This window comes from Protopterus annectens, chromosome 9.part0 (genome assembly GCF_019279795.1).
Source record: "Protopterus annectens isolate FY-2018-M chromosome 9.part0, PAN1.0, whole genome shotgun sequence".
NCBI classification, from domain to species: domain Eukaryota; kingdom Metazoa; phylum Chordata; order Ceratodontiformes; family Protopteridae; genus Protopterus; species Protopterus annectens.
The window spans coordinates 1,548,090,161-1,548,113,990 of record NC_056743.1 but is presented as its reverse complement, the minus strand read 5'-3'; positions in this window follow the sequence as shown (position 1 = coordinate 1,548,113,990).

The window sequence follows — 23,830 nt, the reverse complement described above, 5'->3', positions numbered from 1 at the left end:
GCACCCTCTATCAAGGAAAGAAATAAGTATGTTATGGACTAAATCTACCTGGTAAAGCAGACCCCTATCCACGACCTGTTTCAGGGCTCCAAAGTTTGCTGGGAGCCTGAGCAGCCAGCTGCCTTACCCCTATTCTGTATCTGCCTACAGCCTACATACCTCTTCCACTTACCTTACCCCTTCTCACTATAGATTTCTTTTTCTCCACTCTCCTACACTACTCAGCTCCCTTACAAACTCACCTACAATACCAGAACTGCCCACTAGGGAGACCCTTCTCCCATCCATCTATCACTCCCTCTCTCCCTGTGCTATTTTTGTAAACTCAATCTATTTACTAAGCTTCTTGCCTGTTCCTGTTCATACTTACATGGTGCCTTTTCAGTCTGTACTCCTCTAGCAGTCTTTTTCCCTAGACTCCCCCTCTATCTTAAACCTTCTCCACTCATATCCTGCCTTCCAACCTGTAGTTACTTGCATTGCTGATTGTTTCCTAGCTAACTTCTCTTCCTTTGTCTCTAGCTATAGATCTCTACTCTTGTACTGCCATCTACTCCCTCTCCAGTCTTAATCCTCCTTTCTTGCCCTTTTCCCCCCTATTTCCCGTGGTTGTTGTTTGCCAACTAACCTCTACTTAAGTAACTACCTTCTGGCCCCGCCCACCTGCATTCTATCGCACACCTTTTTCTCTTTCCTTGCTGCCTCCTTGTCTCGTGGGAAGTTATTTATACCTCTTGACCTGTGAGGCGCCATCTCTTAGTTAGTTTCCCTTTGATGGTCCCTGGCTGCTGTCCGCTCTGCCCTGGCGTCTTTGCCCCTGGTAAGTGGTACTAGTGGTCTCGCTATCTGGCTTTTACAGTGATTGCATTGTTTATTGAATGGTCGTTGACCAGTGGAAATGCTTACTATGGTCTGAATGTTATTTTTGCTGATCTTTCAGCACTCCACGTTTGTTATTGTGCTTAGCGACAAAGGTGTATTTGCTCACTTTGTGTTCTTGTCACCTCATACCTTGCCTAGATCCTTAATGTTACTTCTGTTCTTGGCAATTTAAGTGACTTTTCAAGTCCTTTTACTCTGTGGATAGACTAGCTTCCCTCTGGCTATATGTTTTAAGATACGACTGTTTACTGCGCCACTCACGTGGTGCGAGACCGAGAACTTGGTCTGGACTACTCGTAGCTTTGCAAACACGCGCTATTCGTGCAATTGTACAACTGTGGTTTGCCTAGCTTAATGTGTTTAAGCTCTTTCAGATAAAACAGCTGTTTGTGAATTACTTCACCCACATGGAGCACTGTCCGCGCATTTAGCTGGGCTATCGCATATTTCCCTGCATCTTCCTTAGTATATTTTTTACTGCTGAACACGTCCTAACAGTCGACCTGGTTTTAGTGTTATTTACTGTATTTTCAGCCACCAAAGAGAACTCCTTCCTAAAGCACATGTTTAATTATACTGTGCAACATTGTGATTAATGCTTTTTTGGCTGGCATGGCTATTTACAATGACGCCAACAATTAAGGACTAATCTGAATGACTCGGGTAACTGTATTATATCCTCACAGCCGAGTTCGACTAGTTTTTAATTTGCAGATGTGTAGGTTTAAAATATACTGTTGTGCCTTTTTTCTTTTTCTTGTTTAAAGCTCACACTAGTTGTAGGTAGTAGTACCCCTGTGCAGCTCCTGCTTGAAGGAGGCAATCTCTAATTTCCCCTTTATCTTGATCATTTTAGTTAACCACAGTCAGCCCTGCTCCCTCTATATCTGGGAAGGTCTTTTGACCTCATATGCGGCAAACCTGCTGCATATTAGCAGCTCCCTGTCTGTGCTGCCCTCAGTAATTTCTCATAAATTAATTGCCTCATATATTTCCCTAGGGAGTATGGGCCCCCACATTTAATTTCTTAACATGCACCTATAGACTACTAGTTATTGTCAGGTACCCCATCCTGCTGATATCCCATTTACTGCTGACCATATTTACTTGCATTTTGTACCATTGCATTGTGTTATTTGTTGTTTATACCTCTTGAATGCTATTGCCTAGAAGTGCTTAAGAACTGCTTAGACTGACTAAATGTATGCATCTTACCTCTCATTTAACAGTCACTATTTGCAATGTTATAAGTGTTACTGCTAGCTATTACTGCCTATTTGAATATAAATGCTGAATTGCTAACTCTGTTTCTCTCCTCTACAATTTATCTCCCTTTCTCCTCTAAGTACCCAGCTCAGCCTATCCTGCTCCTGATATAACCACAGCCTACCTGGTGTGTTAAGAACCCTATCCAAATCCTGTGGCCTCACCCTCCAGTTTCCTGTTTTCTGCACTCTCTATCAGGGAAAGAAATAAGTATGTTATGGACTAAATATACCTGATAAAGCAGACCCCTATCCACGACCTGTTTCAGGGCTCCAAAGTTCGCTGGGAGCCTGAGCAGCCAGCTGCCTTACCCCTATTCTGTATCTGCCTACAGCCTACACACCTCTTCCACTTACCTTCACCCCCTCTCACTATAGATTTCTTTTTCTCCACTCTCCTACACTACTCAGCTCCCTTACAAACTCACCTACAATACCAGAACTGCCCACTAGGGGGACCCTTCTCCCATCCATCACTCCCTCTCTCCCTGTGCTATTTTTGTAAACTCTTTCTATTTACTAAGCTTCTTGCCTGTTCCTATTCATACTTACATGGTGCCTTTTCAGTCTGTACTCCTCTAGCAGTCTTTTTCCCTATACTCCCCCTCTATCTTAAACCTTCTCCACTCATATCCTGCCTTCCAACCTGTAATTACCTGCATTGCTGATCGTTTCCTCACTAACTTCTCTTCCTTTGTCTCTACCCGCTCCGTTCGCCCTGCGGGCTCACTCCACTCCCCTACCCCCAAATCTCACCCACCCCACGTGCCTCTACATTTCTACCTACCTAACCACACCCCCTCACCTTTTCCTCCAATCACAAGCTCACCACCATTAACCAATTTTCACTTTTCCCTCCATATTTCTTTAACCACTCCCTTTCACAACCACCATTACATTTACCTTGCAATACCACACCCACTACATTTGTACTAGTAACTAAAACTTAATATCCACCTTACAATGTATAAACTCCCCACCCTAGTACTCAAACATATTTTACTCATGCTCTCACTTCTTCCCCCTCTAATATTAGCACACCTTATAACCTCCTACGGACACCCACTACTATCACACCTTCCCAACCCAACCAAACAACCTACCTCTTCAATTCCTACCTACCAAATGCATCACATTAACATCACTTCCACAACTAGCTATCTTTTACCTAAATATCATAGGATAACCCAAATAAAATATGTTCATCTAAATCCTAAAAGGCTACCCCTTCCTCAAAGTAAATATACAAACACTGCATATCTAATCCTACTACTCTCACTAAATGATGGCGATATTCACCCAAACCCAGGTCCAATTAGCTCTTCTATAAATCAGACCTTTAACCTAAACCCCACTGCTAACCCCTACTTAAAAAAACTAACAACTCACTCTCAATAGCTAACCTCAACATACGTAGTGTTAATAACAAAACAAAACAACACAACTCCATGCTCTCTTAGAACTCTATTCCTTTGATATTATTTGTCTAACAGAAACCTGGTTAAAACCTTCAACAAAAGACACTGAAGTCATCCCTCCTGGCTATAAAATCTTGCGTCTGGACAGGGTATCTAAAAAAGTTGGTGGAATAGCTATCTTATTTAAATCTAGCCTTCAAATAACCACTTTCCACCAAAAACCTCCTCAGGACTCTAATGCTGAAATTCTTATTACCAAGCTTAAACTAAACTCAAGTCAAATCTATCTTTATTATCTGCATCTATGTCCCCCCAGGAAATAATATTTCTACCATCGAAAACATCCTATGTTGGCTGTCACTAAACTTAACCCAAGAAACAATTATCCTATGTGACTTAAACATTGATTGGCAATCTTGCAACAACAAACACCCTACTAACCATATTAACCTTTATGGGTTTTCTCAAACTATCGCCTCCCCGACTAGAATAAATAAAACAAAAAAGAGAGTACCTTAGACTGGATACTCACCAACAACCAACCCCATACTTATAAAACAGGAACCCTCCCTGATGATATAAGTGATCACTTATTAACTTACATTATCAGGCTCAAAACCAACCCCCCTATCCAAAATATAACTAGAACAATCAGAACCAAAAAAAACTTCAACTTGGAGCTATTTCAAAGTGAACTGAATGCATGTAACTGGTCCCCCTTAAAACACCTTTATCTTGATGAAGCTGTAGATTTCTTTAATGCTAAGTTTCTGGCCATACTCAACTACCATGCCCCCACTCACTCTATTAGAATTAGAACTAAATCTGCTCCTTGGCTCTCAAAAGAAACTAAGCAAAAAATCCATCTCAGAAATAAAATCTGGAACAAATCTCGCTTAACTAAAAATGCAACAGATTACCAACACTACAAACAACTGAGAAATGAGACCAGAAAAGCAATAATGACCGATAAAAAAACTATTAGCTGAAATCTCAGCAAACTCACCAAAATAACCCACAAAAGTTCTGGGCAAACATAAATCAGTTACTACAGCCAAGTAAATCCATCACAACCAACCCACAAGGCTCTGACATAAAGAATCCCAACCAAATTGCTAATGACTTTAATTCCTTTTTCACCGAAACAATTCAAACTCTAGCCAGTCAACTCTCAAGCAAAAACACAAATATATCTAATGTCAACTTAAACCCACCTCCTCCATTTCTTTTCCAACCTGTCCCAACAACTTACATTCTCTCCCTTATCAAAAAACTCAAACCATGTACTCCCTCTGCTGACCTACTACCCGCAGAATACTTGCAATTAGCAGCCAAATCCATAGCCTACCCAATTTCCATACTGATCAACAGAACCATCACTGCAGGATATGTCCCTAAACTTTGGAAAGTCTCCCATATTATTCCTCTTCATAAGGGAGGAAATTCTACTGAAATCTCTAACTACCGCCCTATAGCCCTACTCTCTCCCTTATCTAAGATTATGGAAAGATGTATACACAAGCATCTGCTTGACCATCTTCTCCAAGATAACTTACTCTCTAATACCAAACATGATTTTAGACCTTCCCACAGTACCACCACTGCCCTCCTCTCCTTTACAGACACAATCAACAAAAATCGTAACCATAACACCCTTTCCTCTGCACTTTTCTTAGACCTGTCGAAGGCTTCTGACATGGTCAACCACCAAATACTCATACATATTCTTCAATCATTGTCACTTGAAATCCAACCTATTAACTGGTTCAAATCCTACTTAAATAACAGACATCAAGCAGTACTCTGGAACTCCACTCTATCTTCCCAGCTACCTGTTAACATTGGTGTCCCCCAAGGGTCCATACTGGGTCCCCTCCTATTTTCTTTATTTATCAATGACCTCCACCAAGTAGTTCCCCAAGCTACATGCATACAATATGTAGATGATTCTACACTAATTTGCTCAGCCACATCTGTATCAGATCTTCACTCCCTTACACAACACATATTTAAATCTGTAGAAAAATGGTTTTCACAACGCTGTCTCCTACTTAACCCCAAAAAAACTAAACTCCTTCTCTTCACACCTTCCAGTAAATCTCCCCATATAGACTTTACAATAACATCTAAAAATGGCACACTTATATCACAAGATCCTACTACCAAACTACTAGGCATTACCATTGACAACAACCTTAACTTCGATACCCATATAAGCAACACTTTGAAAACTATTAATAAAAAATAGGCTCTCTTTACAGAATCAAACCTTTCCTCACTCCAGAATCTAGAATAACTATTGCCCACTCCCACCTTATCTCCCCCTTCTCTATGCCTCACCCATATTTACTAACTTATCAAAAAATAATCTTTTGAAATTAGAGAACTCCTACCACAACATAGCCAGATTTGCTACAGGTAACCCTTTCAGAACCCACCACTGTACTAGTCTAAAGCAACTAGGCTGACTTGAATTTCAGCAGCAACTAAAAATTAATCAACTAGCCATAGCCCATCAAATTCTATATCAACCCGACAAAACACCTATACCATCTACTCTTATTTACCCCTACCATAACCTAAAGTCCCTAAGATCCGCACACAAACTTCTTGTAAATATTGACAAAGCAAACAACAAGGCTGGAGATTCCCTTTTCTCTAACACTATTTGAAAACACTGGAACCTGCTTCCCTCTGAACTTTCTACTATTCCCTCAAAATCTCTCTTTAAAAAGAAACTTAAGCTCTACCTCAAATCACAATGGCTGTGCCCCTGTACTAATCCTGACTAACTCTAGCTCGACACCTGACTAAATTCTAGACCTTTAGAACCCTAAATCTACTTCATATTTACATCCACTGATCTATTTCTCCTTCTTACTATCTATATATACTAAAAAATAAGAAGTTATGTACCTACCATAACGTTCCATGTTAGTTGTCTTCTCTCGCCTTCTTTCTTGCTTGATGGGTTCGGAGCCGATCCCTCGGCTCCGACTCGGCACTTGCTAAGCTCGAGAGTCACTTTTACCAGCTCGAGGCAGCCCCATATCCCATGATGCAAGGCGGTAAGTACCCAGATCTCGTTTGCTGACAAAGGGCAATAGCACCAAGCATAAAATACTTCCCAAAGGAAGAAAGAAAACTTACAGATGGAAGAAGGACCAGGTCTGAATGGTCTTCAGCATAACAGTTTCTTATAACAAGGTCTGTCCAGGCCAGGGGGAAGGAGGGAGGGTCAAGAAAGAAGGCGAGAGAAGACAACTAACATGGAACGTTATGGTAGGTACATAACTTCTTAATGTTAAGTTGTCAATCTCGCCTTCATTCCTGCTTGATGGGACCGCGTCCCTAGCACCTCTATCCTGGGTGGCTCAATGGAACAAACTCTTGAGGACTGTAGAGCCAAAACTGGCTCTGTCCCTGGAGGCCAAGTCCAATTTGTAATGGGAAACAAAAGTGTGAGGAGTGGCCCAAGTGGCGCTGCACAAATAGTGTCTAAAGGAAGTCTAGCTTGAAAAGCTGTAGAAGTAGCTAAGCTCCTAGTTGAATGTGCTTTAGGTTTTGAGCACAGCTGTTTTCCCCTGAGCAGATAAATTTCAGAGATGACCGAAGAAAGCCATCTAGACAAAGTCACTTTAGAAACAGGAAGGCCTTTTTTATTATCCGCATAGGAAACAAAAAGTTGATCAGATTTTCTAAATTTTTTGTTCTGTCCAAATAATATCTAAGTTGACGGTGGACATCAAGATAATGTAGCTTTTGTTCAGCTCTATCTGAATAGTTAGGAAAAATACAGGAGATCAATGGATTGATTCAAATTGTTCTTTGAAGCGACCTTAGGCAAAAAGGTTGGGTTAGTTCTCAAAGATACTCTGTCTTTGTGAAAAACCAAATAGGGGGGTCGAACCGAAAGAGCATGAAGTTCAGACACCCTCCTGGCAGATGTAATAGCCACTAGGAATAAAGTTTTCCAAGAAAGATATTTCAGGGAACAAGAAACAGCTGGCTCGAAAGGGGGAAGAATCAAGGATGTCAGCACTAAATTTAGATCCCACTGAGGAGGAGGATTCCTGATTGGAGGCTTTAGTAGGAAAATTCCTTTCAAGAAGGCCCTGCAGAGCCTATGGGACATAATATTATTATCTGCTATCCCGACATGAAAATTGGAAATAGCAGCCAATTGAACTCTGACTGTGGAAGAAGAGGAGCCTGCATGAAAAATCTCTGCTAAGAAGTCCAGGACTGCCTGAACAGGGGCAGTAAAAGGATCAATATTCTGGGCCTTAGCCCAATAAGAGAAACGTTTCCATTTGCTTGTATAAATCCTCCTGGTAGAGAATTTTAGTGAAGCTACTATGATGTCTCTAACTGGGTTAGAGATCAAAGGAAGCCTGGCTAAGGAAGGAAGTGGAGCAACCATGCTGTGAGGTTGAGAGAAGGGATTGGCCGGTGCAGCTGACCCGATTGGTGAATCAGAAGATCTGGCACTGGGTCCAGATGCCACGGCTGCACCAAAAGGTGATGATGGAGGAACGGAAACCAAACTTGTCGAGGCCAGTAAGGGGCAATGAGAATCAATTTGGCTCTCAAAACGGTAGCTTTCTGGATCACCTGAGGATCAGAGGAAATGGAGGAAGGCATAAAGAAGTCCCTGGGGCCAATCCTGGGTCAGAGCGTCTCTGGGGGGGATGGCCTGATAGAGGGAAGAGGCTGAAGAAGTCTGGACATTTGCTGTTTTGGGGAGTAGCAAACAGATCGCAACATGGACGACCCCATTCCAGAAAAATCTCTTCCGCTATAGATTGCTTGAGAGACCACTCGTGAGGCATGAGAATAGCTCTGCTCAATCTGTCCGCTACAATGTTGGTTTTCCCAGGGATATGCGTTGCTACCAGAAACCGATGAGAGGAGATCGCCCATTGCCATAGTCTGAGCGCTTCTCGACACAAGGGGTAGGACTTGGTTCCGCCCTGTTTGTTGATATACCAAACTACAGACATGTTGTCTGTGTGGACTGCAATTGTCCCTACGGGAAGAAAGTCGTTGAGGGCTTGCAACGTTAAAAGCACTGCTCTCATCTCCAGGACATTTATGTGCAGATGGTACTCGAACGGCTGCCACGTCCCATGAACCATCCTGCCCTGATAATGACCCCCCCACCCGATCAGGGAGGCATCCGTGGTGACAGTGGCTATCGGGATGGGGGTACAAAGTACCTGCCTTGGTGAACCTGAGGCGATGTGATCCACCAAGCAAGATGCTCTTTGCATGTCTGTGTCACCAGAATCTGGTGACGCATTGGAAGTTGCTGGTATGACCATTGTGTGAACAGCATCCACTGAAGAAGGCGCATGTAGAATCGAGCCAGGGGAAGAAGAGTAATGGCCGCAGCCATGAGACCTAATACCTTTAGAACCATTCTGGCCTGAACTTTCTTGCTGGCCAGAATGATCCTGACATGACTCTGAATGTCTGAAACTCTTTGATCTGTAAGGGTAGCTGACATCCGAACAGTGTTTAAGTTTAAGCCTATGAAGGTAATAGACTGGCAGGGCGATAAGGATGACTTTTCAAGTTGATTGAGATGCCCAAATGAGAACAAAGGTCTATTGTGTAATCCCTGGCTTGTATAAGCTGATGCCTGGTGGTGGCTGACAGGAGCCAGTCGTCGAGATACGGAAACACCTGGAATCCTTGACGTCTCAGGTGAGCCGTGACCACTGCCATGCATTTGGTGAACACTCTGGGGGCTGTAGTGAGACCAAAGGGCAGGGCTCTGAACTGGAAATGACTGGACCCCAGCCGAAGCGGAGAAATCTCCTGGAGCGTCTGTGAATTTTGATGTGATAGTGCATCCTGAAGATCTATTGAGCACATCCAGTTGTCCTTCTGTAAGAAGGGCAGAATTGACTGAAGAGTGACCATTCGTAATCTTGTCTTCCTGACAGACTTGTTGAGTCTGCTGAGATCCAATATTGGTCTCCAGTCTCCCGTCTTTTGGGGACCAAAAAGAACCTTGAGTAGATTCCGGGCTCTGAATGGTCTATTGTAACTGGCTGAATGGCTCTTTTTTGCAGTAGTTTTGAGACTTCTGACTCTGCAATCTCCCTTAGACCGGGTGGTACATCTGGAAGGGAACTTGAGGGGAAGGGACTTTCCTCGAAAGGAATTATGTAACCCTTGGATATGATCGACTGTACCCATCTGTCTTGAGTGAGGGAATGCCAGGCTTCTGGGTACAGTGATAATCTTCCCCCGACTGCCTCCAAGGAGGGACAGCCGGGCAACACCTCAGGGATGCTGAAAGGGCTTGTCAGAGAGAGGCTCCCTGTTTCCCTGGTTTTGGACCCCTCTGCCTCTAGAGCGGCGTCTGTTGTTGTTACCCCCTCTGCCTCTAGGGGTAAACTGACCACGTGAATCCGGCGTGACTCCTTGGGATTTACGGAACCACATTTTCCCACCTTTCTGTCCTTTGGGATAAGGTCTAGAAGGGGTGGAAAAATGGACTCCAACAGCAGAAAGAGTCTTGCCGTCCTGTTCGCACCTGGTCAAGGTTTCCTTCACCTGAGGGCCAAACAAAGCTGACCCATCAAAGGGAGAATTTGTGAAGGACGCCTTAAAGGGATCCGCAAAATCACATAGCCGCATCCAGGCTTGGCGTCTAAGAGCCACACCTGTACCTGCGGCTCTACTCACTCCATCCGCAGCATAAGATATTAGCCACATGGAGGAGTTTGCAATGGAATTGAGGGTTCCTAGCTGCGAAGCAATTTTTCTTGAGCCCCTGCAGCTGTAGGATCCTGAACTACTTCACCCAGCTCCTTAAGGATATCCCTCTGGAGTCTGGTGAAGTGACATAGGTAATTCAGCGAACGCATAGCAAAGGTCGCTGAGGAAAACATCCGCTTACCGTACCTATCCATGGTCCTAGAGTCCTTATTAGGAGGATGGACGGGCACGGAAGGATCTGCAAGTTCCTTTTTGGTGGCCGCAGCCACCACCATGGCATCAGCGGGGACACCCTTAGTGAGGAACTGTTTGTCACACGGGCAGTGATAAATTTTGAAGGCCTCCTAGGGACTGGCTCTACAGAGTCAGGAGCTGCCCACGCCTTCGTGCAATAACCTGCATAAGGGGTCGAAGGCGGAGACACCCAGGAGGTGGAGGGCCGAGATCCAAACGCCTCTAGGTATACTGACTCATCCTCAGAGGGATTGTTGGTGGGCCAGTTTCCCTCTGTTTCAGGAGTTCTAGGATGTCTGAGAAGGAGACATCCTCAGAGGGGATCTAGGGATCCCTCTGACTCATCAAAGTCAGTATCCGAAGTGACAGACTCGGGGGAGTCTACATGCTTCCTCTTACAAGTCCTCTTCCTAGGAGGATCTCCCGAAACATCAGGAGAATCCTCGGAAGAGGGGGAAATTCCCAATGGGGAAACCTGAGGCGGAGGATCTCTGGGTCCTGTAGCAAGAGAAGTGGCAGAGATGTCAACAGGTACTATAGAGGGAGGAGCTACGGAAACAGACTGCTGACTGATGCCAGTGGCCAGTACACTCTTCATTACCTCGAATGCTCCCCTCCCAGGCAGGTCCGAGAGAACCCGCTCCGAAGAGCTAGGAACTCCAGGGACCACCGAAAGGGAAGTCTCCGAGGCAGATGTCGGAGCCGAGCTCACCAAGGCCGAGGCTCCAAGGGGAAGAGCGGGTTCGGACAAGGGTCCGATGCCACTCACCCCTCGGAGGAGACCATGGAAGCCCGACCACCGAATCCCTCTAAGGAAGGTCTCAAGAGGAGATAAGAGTAGAGGCTGAAGGAACAGAAGGGGTATCCGTCCTCCAGCCGTAGCAGTAACCATTCCCGAAGACTCCAACTCCAAGCTCTGGGGTAGAGTTGAAGGAGGAACTGTAACGGGTTGTGGATCAACAGTCGTCTGTTGAGACGGACTATGTAACATTTGGGCCAGTACCTGTGACTTAAGTAATCTACTGACCACTCTCTCTAGGTCATGATCTGACAGTCTGGATGACCTTGAAGATCGGCTCCGATGGCTCCGTTCGAAGAAGAGGTGAAGCCGGAGCCGAAAGTATCGGCTCCAAGGAAGGAGACCTCGACCTCTTCCTGGAATGAACCATCGGAGCCGATACTATAGATCCTGTCGGAGCCGACTTCTCGGAGCCGAAAGGAAGCCTCGATGTATCGGCTCCAGCCGGAGCCGATACAGCCACCAAAGTAACGGTGTCGAAGCCGATCGAGCCGACACCGATGCCTGTGCCACATGGGTGTCGGAACCGATCGGAGCCGACACGGCGGTCGATACAGATTCGGCACCGATAGCCATCGGTGCCGAAGGCTTTGTTAAGCCAGAATCGGCTCCAGCCGGAGCCGATCTCGACTCGAACGAAGTCGGAGCCGAGGCCGCAGGCTTAGACACAGAAGCCTGGGCCTTGGAAGATTTAACTGATTTAGATGGAGCCGACTTAGCCGGAGAGCCCTCCGGCTTAAGAAGGCCCCTAAGGATCAGTTTGTTGCGTCTTTCCTGCAGGACTCTCTGGCTGAAGGAATGACAAATAGCACAGGAGTCCTGCAGGTGAAGAGGCCCCAGGCAATACAGGCAAGAAGTGTGACCGTCTGTCAGAGACATCTTCTGACAGCACGAGTCACACTTCTTAAAACCTGAGACCCTCTCCTTTGACATGGTGCTTTACACAAACACACACACACACCAGTCAAAAAATTAACTTAAATAAAATACCAAAAGGTATTTCTATAAACAAACACACACACCCTAACAGGGAGGGGATGGGTTGGGTAAAGTTTGACTAAAATAAATTAGAAAAGACAGGGATTTTCTGTCACAAAATGTAAATAATTAACTAATAACTAATAATTAAGGGTTTTTTTAAGAAAAGGGGCTTAAATATCCAAAAAGTGAATCACTTACCAGGAGCTGGTAAAAGGAGGACCTCATAAGCGGCGCAAACGAGATCTGGGTACTTACCGCCTTGCATCATGGGATATGGGGCTGCCTTGAGCTGGTAAAAGTGACTCTCGAGCTTAGCAAGTGCCGAGTCGGAGCCGAGGGATCGGCTCCGAACCCATCAAGCAAGAATGAAGGCGAGATTGACAACTTAACATAAAAGTGTTTTTTTTTAATATATATTCTTTCCACGTGTTATACCACTAGATGTACTTACATAACTGATATTTTCTTCTTACCTTCCTTTATCCTCAATTACTGTACATTATGCTAGTATTCTCCAAAAATGTCACTTGTAACAATATTTTTACCATTTATGTTCTACTTACTGTATTTTTACACTTTATGTCACCAGTTATAATGTTTTCTTTTACTCTGTTATTTTCATGTATTTCTTTAATGTAAATTCATTTTAACTTTGGAGCTTATCTCCCCAGGCCTCTACTGAAAATGGACATATATCCAGCTAGACTAGCCCGGTCAACAAATGTAAAATAAATAAATAAAATAAATAAATTGTTAGAAGTTTTTAAGCTAACACCTGAAACTTATAGGAAAAAGTTTTGTGAGAACAGACGCAAGGCACATGAAAGTGTGTGTGAATATGTTGCTGAACTGAGCACTTATTTTCATAGGTGGGTGAGTGGATGTCAGGTCACCACTTTTGAAGGGCTGGCAGACCTTTTGGTGTGGGAACAAACCCTTAGCACTTTGCAAGAGGACATGAGGATCTGGTTAGCTGATAGACAATGTGCTACTTCAGAGGAGTTGGGGAAGAAGGGAGACCTATACCTAGCAAGCAGGGTATCCCTGCACAGGAAAGGGATCCCCAGTACTGCACATGGGTCTAAAGGAACCCATGGTGGGCAGCTCAGACTGCACCAACAGAATCTGTCAGTAGCAGGGGAAGCCACCAGTCCAGGTACACATCCAGGACCTAGGGTTAAATGTTTTGAATGCAACCATTGGGGCCATGTGGCATACAGATGTTCACGGAAGCAAGGTGGGGAATAAAAGGTGAGAGAGGCAGTAAGTGGGGAAGACAAAATGCCAATAGTAGGTTGTCTAGAGACAACCAGGGTACCACACTACCGTCCTGCAGATGTCCTGATAGGGAAAGATTTGGATGAGGTAGTACCATATGTTTATGCAGTTACACACACTCAGGCTTGGAGACAAGCATGTGGGTCTGGTAGCCTGGGGAGACCCAGACAGACCTCATACTTGCAGCCAGGACTGGTGAGGTGGTTACGTCAGGAAGGAGGCTGCCCTGCAGCAGTGAGACTGAAGGTGAGCCATAGCTGCTTGTGGGCACTGATGTTCCCTTGGACAGAGTGACTGCAAAGGTAGAGGTGAATAGTCCAAAGAGAACTATAAATCCAGTAAAAAAGTGCTAGGGCGCGCTGGTTAGCAATCAGAAAGTTTATTCCGTGTTACACATTTCCTTGTTGGGCTGATATTTTTGTTTCTCGAGCGGAGCACCTAGAGTGGATTTTAACTTATTGTGGAATAAACTTTCTGATTGCTAACCAGCGCACCCTAGCACTTTTTTACTGGATTTAGAGGTGAATAGTAGCACTCAGGCTGATAGAGGCACCGCTGTCAGTGGATGCCAGGCTTCCTGTGGAAGGGGAGCTGGGAAGGGTTACAAGGAGAGAGTTGAGACAGGATCTGTTCTCAGATTGTACACTGCAAGGCCTGAGTGAGGTAGCTAGTGAGGCACCTAATTCTCAAGGGGAAGGGGGATCTGTATTCTGGGACAAAGGGTTACTGTATAGAGTGGACCACTGAGGGAGGGCTAGAAGGTGAGAGGGTACAGCAGTTAGTAGTGCCTAGAGCCTACCATCTGGCGCTTCTAGCCACAGCCCATGAGATTCCCTTCGCAGGTCATATGGGCATAAAATGTACAAAGAGACGTATTATGCAGAACTTTTATTGGCCTGGAATTTCCAGAGATGTAACAGGGTACTGCAGGACCTGTGAGCAGTGCCAAAAGGTAAGCAAGGCAGGAGACAAGGTGAGAGCTCCTTTGCTGCCTTTGCCTGTGATTCAGGAGCCATTTCAGAGGGCAGCTATGGATATTGTGGGGCCTCTGAGTATCCCAAGTTCCACAGAGAAAAAGTATATCCTAGTGGTAGTAGATTATGCTACAAAATAACCTGAGGCAGTGACTTTGTCCTCCACTGAGGCAGAAAAGGTGGCAAATGCTTTATTAGAGATTTTCAGCAGGATAGGTCTCCCAAAAGAAATATTGACTGACCGAGGTGCCAATTTCATGTCAGACCTGCTGGCTTGTTTGTGGAAGTACTGTGGGGTGAAGCACCTGAAGACCACCCCCTACCCTCCCCAGACTAATGGTCTTGTTGAGTCCATTCTACAAGCATTTGCAGCCCAGTTTAAGAGGGAGTGGGACAAATATTTGCCCCATCTGTTGTTTGCTTACAGAGAGGTTCCCCAAGAATCTACAGGTTTTTCACCCTTTGAATTGTATGGGCATAGGGTGAGGGGACCTCTAGATTTAATTCGTGATGAGTGGGAAGGTGAGTGTGAATCCCGCAAGGAGTCTGTTGTGGCATATGTCCTAAACCTCAGGACAAGGCTCAGGGGAACTCATATGCTTGGGCCCAGGAGAACCTTGCAGAAGCCCAACAACAGAAAAAGGTATGGTATGACAGGAATGCTCGACCTAGAGAGTATGCTGTAGGACAGCAGGTAATGGCTCTCATTCCTATCAGACACAAGAAGCTGAAAGCAGCTTGGGAGGGACCCTACAAGGTGGTAAGCAAGGTAAGTGATGTTAACTACATGGTGGAACTGCTAGGCAGGAGGCAGGGGCACAAGTTGTACCATGTTAACATGCTGAAACCTTACCATGATAGGGAGGTCCTTGTGCTGAGTTTTTGCAGAGGAGTCTGAGGGAGATATGGTGACTGATCTCCTCAGTGAGGCTCGGAAAGACACCTCAGTGGAAGAGGTAGCAATGTCCCAGCAGCTATCTCCTACCCAAGTTCGAGAAATCAGAGCAGTGTTATAGGAGTTTGGGGACATGTTCACTGGGAAACAGGGTGCATCCACCTGGTGCAGCACTAGGTGGATACAGAATGCCAAAGGCTTTAGGCAGGCCCCTTATAGGGTGCCTGAGAGAGTCAAACAGACTCTGAGGGAAGGGATACAGCAAATGTTGGAACTAGGGGTAATTCAAGAGCCCAACAGTCCCTGAGCCTTCCCAGTGGGGCTGGTGCCAAAGAAGGATGGCACCACCAGGTTCTGTGTGGACTACAGGAAATAAAATAGTCACACAGAGTCAGATGCTTACCCCATGCCTAGGACAGACAAGGCCCTAGAGCAACTGGGTGGGGCTAAGTATCTTACAAAGTGCAGTTGGGTACACTTACCATAAATGTAGATGTTTGCGTGTATTCAACGTTGCAGTCATCACCTGTGGGTTATCCCTGCTGTGGTAGCCCTCAGTCGGCCCGAATACCAGAGTGAATGTTTTTCTGCGTCACCTGCTGTCGCCTGAAGAGTGATGTCAGGTCGTTAATGCTATAAAGCAAGGCAGCTGACTCCATTACATCAGTTTTTCTTACCCTAACCAATCAGGAGCCCCAGGAAAAATGGCAAAGCGGTCCCAGTGGTAAGCAACCACCCCAAAAAGCTTATGTCTCCCTAATGAAAGAGGATAGAAGGGGGAAGGAGGGAGGGAAACCAAGACTGCAACAGTGAATACTCAAACATCTACATTTATGGTAAGTGTACACAACTCTACTATGTTCTTTGTGCTTCACTGTTGCAGTCACCACCTGTGGGAGGATTCCCAAAGCTGAAGAGATGGGTGGCAGGATTAGAGACCTAGGCATGGGTAAGGAGGCCCTGCAGTACTGCAGAGGCAAACCCTGCTCTAGCCTTACAGAAAAGAGGAAGGTGGTAATGCTTTGTAAAGGTATGGACTGAAGTCCAGGTGGCAGCGTCCAAGATGTTCCTGTTAGGAACTCCTCTGAGGAATGCTGTGGAAGTGGTGGCTGCTATAGTGGAATGGGTACGAACAGACTTAGGGGGAGGTTTCCCATGAAATCTGTAGCAGACATGAATACAGTCTGACATCCATTTAGAGATAGTCTGCTTGAAAATGGGCTTCCCCTCTGTCCATAGAGCAAAACTGACAAGAAGTTGGTCTGTTTTTCTGAAGGGTTTAGTATGGTCCAGGTAGTATCTGAGGTGCCTGTCCACATCCAGAGAGTGCAGAATTATTCTCCCCTTGTTTTAAGGGTTAGGGAAGAAGGTAGGCAGATGAATGGCCCGGTGGAGAGTCACATTAGATATCATTTTGAGCATAAAGGAGGGGTTAGTCCTAAAGGAAACCATGTCTGCATGGAAAATGAGGAAGGGCTCAATGGCCATCAGTGCCTGAATTTCAGAAACCCTTCTGGCTGAGGTGATAGCTAGCAAAAAAAGCAGTCTTCCAGGAGAGGAATTTCAGTTCTGCTGAAGCAGCAGATTCGAAGGGTGGTAAGGTTAGTTTTTCCAAAAAATAATTAAGATCCCAGGCTGTCATGGAAGACCTTCTGGGAGGTCTGATATTAGAAGACCCTCTGATGAATTGCTTAATAAAAAGGCGAGAGAACAGGTTGGTCTGTATTCAACTGAGCTGAAATGGCTGAGGCATAGATTTTAACAGAAGAGAAGGAGAGGCCACTATTAAATAATTCCGCTAGATAGTCCACGATAAGAGGGACAGAAGGTTGTGAGGAACTGGACCCTCTGGACTGACACCAGAAGCAGAATCTTTTCCATTTCCCTGTGTAAGATTTTCTGGTGTTGGGCCTTCTGGTCTCTGTGATAATGTCTAGGACCTGCTTGCTTAGCAGAAGCCCTTCCCTTAACTTGGGAGTATCAGCCATGCTGATAGCATGAGTCTGCAAATATGGGTGCAGCATCCCCCCTCCCCCATTTGAGTCAAGAGGTTTCGGATCTGGGGAAGCTACCTGGGAGGATGAGATGTCAGGCTGCGCAGCAAGGGGTACAATGTTGTCCGGGCCAATCTGGAGCAATGAGGATGGCCTTGGGCCCCTCCTCCCTTATAGGTTCATAGGTAGGTACTAGGCTATTGGCCCAAGGGCCTACGTAAGCCTAGCCAGCAAGGTTCCATAGCTTACGCCACCCAAGAAAATTATTTTCCTGTTCCACTGTCCAGCAGAGACACAGAAGTGATCCCCTCCAGCAGAGACACAGAAGTGATCCCCGGGGTGTATTTCCTATTTCCCATCCACTCAAGATTTTTCTTGAAAAGTGCTAATGAAGAACTTTGCTTGACATACGATGAATAGCTTGTTCCAGAGTATAGGAAGTCTCTGGGACAGGAATCTATCCCTCCAGCATGTCCTGTTTATTGTAGTGACAAGGTTTAGGTCCCTAGAGCGTGTAGCTTGGAGGGATTGGGATTTCTTTAGGTGTAGCATGTCCAACAGCTCTGGGTTTGACATAGCTTTTTATGTTAGGCAAAGATCACCTCGGAGTAGGCGATATGCTACGGAGCAAAGCTGGAGTTTTTTGAGGCGGTCAGTGTAGGGCATTTGTTTGAGGCTAGTAATCCTTTGTGAGGTACTTCTGTGGCCTTTCCAGCTGCTGCAGATGTCTTGTGAGGCACAATCCAAAAGGGGTGTTGTACTCTATAATGGGTGTAATGAGTGATGAGTAGAGGGGAACAATGACATCTTTTTTCCGGGATGAGAACCCTTTTATGATGAGGTGTGCCACGCAGAATAATTTCCTGACTACTGTGGCAATGTGACTATCAAAGGAGAGACAACTGTCCACCTTGGTCCCAAGATCTCTTATCACGCATTCAGTGTTAAGTAGATTGCTGCCTATGTGGTAGTTCATGGGTACAGAGCTTTTACCAAAGGGAATGACACTGCACTTTTTGGCATTGAGCTTGAGGCCATGGCTCTAACACCAGGCATCTGTCTCAGTGAGGCCCTTTTGTAGGATGTCCACATCATTTGGGGACTTGACTATGGCTCCTAGTTTGCAGTCATCTGCGAACTTTGTTAGCCAGAGGCCCTCTGTGTTAGCCTGTACTTCAGTGAAGTAGATACCAAACATTAGAGGTCCCAGGACGGAACCCTGTGGTACTCCACTTGTCACTGCTTTGAGGTCAGATTTGGAGTCTGGAACTTTTACAGTGTGGGTTCTGTCAGTGAGCCAGTTGGCAACCCATCTTGTGATGTAGGGATTTATACCTAGTTTAGTGAGTTTAGCTACAATTTCAGAATGGGGGATGGTGTCGAAAGCCTTGGCGAGGTTAAGATAGGCTGTGTGAACCACCTTACCCTCATCCACAGCTTTGGTGACTGCCTCAAAGTCGTCAGGTTCAGGAGGCATGAGCTACCTTTCACAAACCTGAACTGGGTGGGATCCAGAGTTTGGAGGTTACCAATGTCTTTATGAGTTCCATGATGATATGTTCCATGGCCATGCAGACCAGGCCCGCCAGGCTAATAAGTCGATAGTTCCCTAGATCAGTGGTGGCACCCCCTTTGCGGAGTGGGACTGTTGCTGTGCGCCATTCAGTAGGCAAAAAGCCTGATGGGAGGCTATTACTGAACATGGTGCTTAAGTGGGGAGCCAGTTCGTTCTGAAGTTCATGTAAAACACAGCCTGGGATGTTGTCCGGTCCCATGGATGCTGTGTTTTTGGCTTTAGAGATTGCAGCTTTTACCTGCGTAGTTGTGATTACAGGGACTCTGCATTCTTCCTGTATAGATAAGGGCCCTTGGTAATAAGAGGCAGGGGGGAAAGTGTACACAAAGAGGGAGTTACATGAGAAGGTCAAGGCATCCACCTTCCATGCCAGGTGGCGATACTCCCTGGTGCAAAATTTCTTTAGCTGATGGTTGAGGTGCAAAGCAGAGAGATCCATCTCCGGATTTCGCACCACTTGAGTGACTTGCACATCTTTTTGTGGAGCTGCCATTCGTGAGGGTCCATTAAGTGTCTGCTTAAGTGGTCTGCTAGGGCATTGTTGATCCCTGGTAAGTATTGCGCTAATAGGTGTAATCCCATGGAGGAGGCAGCCAGCCAGAAGTTCATGGCTAGCTTGAACAGAGGGTAAGATTGTGTCCCTCCCTGTTTGTTGATGTACCACATTACTGTGGTGTTGTCTGTTTTGATAAGAGAACTCCTGGCCTGAGATGGGGCTGGAAGGATGTCAGAGCCTTTTTCACTGCAGTCTATTCCTCTGGTTGATATGCAAGGGAAGGTATTGGGTATCCCAAATACCTTGGTTGCACCTGCCTGCTAGGTGGGCACCCCAAGTGATGTCTGAGGCATTGGTGATGATGGTCTGCCCGGTGGAGGCCCTGGTTCCTGGCACAGGCCCCTGCCCACCAGAGCAACTCGGCCCTTATACAGGGGACCAGAGGGAGAGAGGTCTCTCAAGGTTGTGAGTGCTGACACCAAAGGTTCCTTAGATACCACTGAAGTTTCCTCATGTGTAGCCTGACCAGAGGAATCAGAAGGATGCAAGAAGCCATGCACCCCAAGGCTTGCAGGAACTTCCTTGCTATGAGGTGACTTTTGGATGCCAGCTGGGTAAAGTAGAGAGGCAGGGAGCTCTGCTTTTCTGGGGGTAGGAAGGCCATTTGGGATGCTGTGTCCAGCAGTGCTCCCAGGAAAATGATCATCTTGGAGGGAGTCTGCTTTGATTTCTTCTCATTGATGGTGAACCCCAAGGAAGTTAGGAGGTTTTTGACAAAGTGTAGGTCCTGAAGCAGCTTTTCCTTGCTCTCTGCCTGGATGAGGCAGTCATCCAGATAAATATGAATATTTTTCTGTCAGCAAAATGCTATGACAGTGGTCAAACACTTGGAGAAAATCCTGGGAGGAGTAGATAAGTCAAAGGGAAGAACAGAGAACTGAAAGTGGTGTGAGCCTGCTCTGAAATGCAGGGATTTCCTACAGGACTCACTTATGGGGATATGGAGGTATGCATCTTTTAGGTCCAAGGTTACTAACCAGGCATTTTTTGTCAGTATAGGCAGCAGCTGCTGCGGGGTTAGCATTTTGAATTTGGGGACCACCAGGGATGTGTTCAGAATGGATAGATCCAGGATGGGGCATCAATTGCCCTCCTTTCTGGGAACAAGGAAAAGCCTAGAATAAAATCCTTTGCCTGCTTAATCTGTGGGGACAGGTTCTACTGCCCACTGGGCTATGAGAATTTGGACTTGCTTTATGCCTCTGCCCACTGATTGGGAGGCAAGTTTGGGAATTGGGAGTTCATTGAAAGTGAATTTGTATCCCTGGAAAATGATCTTTAAGACCCTTTGGTCCTTGGTTACAGACAGCCAATTTTCTTATCAGACGGACATCCTTTATCCGAGCTTTTGAGTGAAAGTAGGGTGGGGGGGGGGGAGTAGGGAGTCATTGTGAGGTTTTGCCATAGAGGGATGGCTTAGCACTCCCTGCCTTAGGGGCGGATGTAGTCCACTGTTTGCTTCTCTGTTGTCCCTGCTGTACGGACCTGAGTGGCCTGTCCCCGAGGGGCTTAGCTTGCCCCTGTCTGCTAGGAGCAGGAAAGGACCAGTGCTTAGAGGGAAAGTGCCTGCTGAATCGAGGAGATTGAACCTGAAAAAAATTTTTTTACTGTCTGCATATATTTTGCTTTACCTTCCATATTTTTAAGCACCTCTTCTGCTTTTTCTCCAAACAAGCGGTCTTTATCCAAAGGTGCATCAATTAATTTAGACTTGACATGCTCAGGTAGAGGTTGCTCCTTCAACCATGCATGTCTCCTAATGACAGATGCAGACACTGTTGCCCTGCTAGAGGCTTCTACTGCATCATATCCACAGTGTAAAGAGTGCTTTGCCACTTGACGAGCAGAGTGCAGCAAATCTGCTAACTCCTTAGAAATGACACAGTCAGGAAAAGTAGAAATCTTTTGTTTTAATAGTTCTAAAGTGTGTTGTTGATATTTTAACATATGGAACTGACAGCTGAGAGCTCTGATGGCTAAGGTTGCAGAGGTGTAAACTTTTTTACCCCATCTGTCCAGAGCTCTGACATCCTTATCAGAAGGAGTAGGGTTCTTTGCAGAACTCACCCTGGCTCCCTTGGGGCCCTGTGTAATGACCTCCGGGTCTGCAACAGGATTTCTGTACAGGTATTTGTGAGTGTCTGGTACTCTGAAATACCTTTCTGGTTTACTGGGAGCAGGAGGAAGGGTGTCCGGGGCTAAACTGGACTCACGGAAAACATCATCCACCATTTCCAAAACAGGGGGGGTGGCATAGGGTCTGTGCTGGGGTAGGTCTAGAAATTCTCTTAGCCTTTTCTTAGACTGAGGGAAATCCTGAGATTCTCATTGGAAATGTTCACTGAGGGTGTGGAGGGTTTCCCCAAAGGACAGGTCTTCTGGTGGGGAGGCAGAAGGGATGGATTCCTCTGCATTTGAATCCTCATAAGCAGTAAGAGGTTGTTGAGCCTCTTCAAAATCTGAATAATCTGATTTCTCAGAATCTTGCTCTGTCAATAGTTCAGAAGGGTGTTTCTTTCCTTTTAGAAGTTGTAGCTTGACTGCCCCTGATAAGGGAAATAAGATCCTCCACCATCTTAGGCATCTGGGCCTGGGGTGGAGGGGCGGGAGTAGGATGGTGGCTAGAGGTAGATTTTCTAGGGGTGGCCTGGCTTCTAAGCCTAAGAGAAGTCATCGGTGTGAGAGCAACAGCAGTCGGGTGTGAAGACGCCAGTATCTGACTGGAATCGGTAGTGTGAAAGAAATCCTCGGAAGCCAGTGCCTGCATAGCAGCTCTGGACCCAACCAAGGCAGAGACCGCCAAAGGATCTTAAGACAAAGAAGTTTTCTGCAGCATACCGACTCCAAAAGGGTCTCGGTAGATGCCTGTGTAGTAATCGCATCGGGCATCAGAAGCTGCGAAGGTGCCTCACTGAATTCCGGAGAACTGATGACCTGCTTAGTGGAAGAGTCGTCGAAAGACTTAGCCTTGTGAGGTCTGTCTCTATCTTTATCCCTATGCTTTTTAAGAGGGTCTACGGATTGTTGACTGACCGATGCCATATGAGAAGACGGAGGACGAAAATAGCTGTCTACAAAAAGAGCTCTACGACAAATGGTTCTCGCATTAAAGGGGGCACAAAACTGGCAATGGGCGACATCATGGGCCTAAACAAGTGACGCAGTATGAATGGAAGTCTCAATGTGGGATCAGCTTTCCACAGGCAAGACAACTGTTAACTTTTTCAGACATTGGTTAGTGCAAGAAAAAAGATCTCCAATCGGGTACTTAGCTTTAGATGTTTTCAGCTGTGATCCGAACTCTGGTAGTGACTGACCAACACTTGCGAACCACTTTTGCTACTAATGGCGCCAGCTGCCTTGCTTTATACCACTGACGAACAACCTGACATCAGTCATCAGGTGACAGCAGCTGGCGCAGCAAAACATTGACTCTGGTATTCGGGCCAGCCGATGGCTACCACAGCAGGGATAACCCACAGATGATGACTGCAACAGTGAAACACAAAGAACATCCATTAATCTTACCAAGGGTTACTGGCAGGTGCCCTTGACTCGCAGTGCTAGAAAGAGGTCATTTGTGACTCCTTTTGGCTTGTATGAGTTCACAAAGATGCCCTTTGGGATGAAAAATGCCCCAGCAACTTTCCAGAGGCTGGTAGATCATATCCTAGCAGGAGGGTTTGCCCTTGCTTACCTAGATGATATTGCCATCTACAGCCATTCCTGGCATGTCAAAGAGGTGCTGGGCAGACTACAGAGGGCAGGGTTGACCATTAAGCCCAGCAAATGTCAGGTGGGTATGGCAGAGGTCTCCTACCTGGGACAGAGTGGGGAGTGGTAAGATCAGGCCGGAACCTGCCAAAGTAGAAGCCATTCGGGCATGGCCTGCACCTGTTACCAAAAAGCAGGTGAGGGTATTCTTAGGGACAGCAGGGTACTACAGAAATTTTGTCCCCAGTTATAGTACCATAGCTGCACCCTTCACAGACCTGACAAGAAAGAACATGCATTCCAGGAGCTTAAAGAAGCTTTGGGAGGGCCCCCTGTGTTAGCCAGTCCAGATTACAGCAAATAATTTGTTGTGCAGGTGGATATGTTGAACCATGGGGTGGTAGCTGTACTTAGCCAGATTTCTTCAGAGGAAGAAGAGCATTCAATTGTTTATCTCCATTGTAGGCTCCAACCCAGGGAGGAATGCTATGCAGCTGTAAAAAAGGAATGTCTAGCCATAGTGTGGGCACTA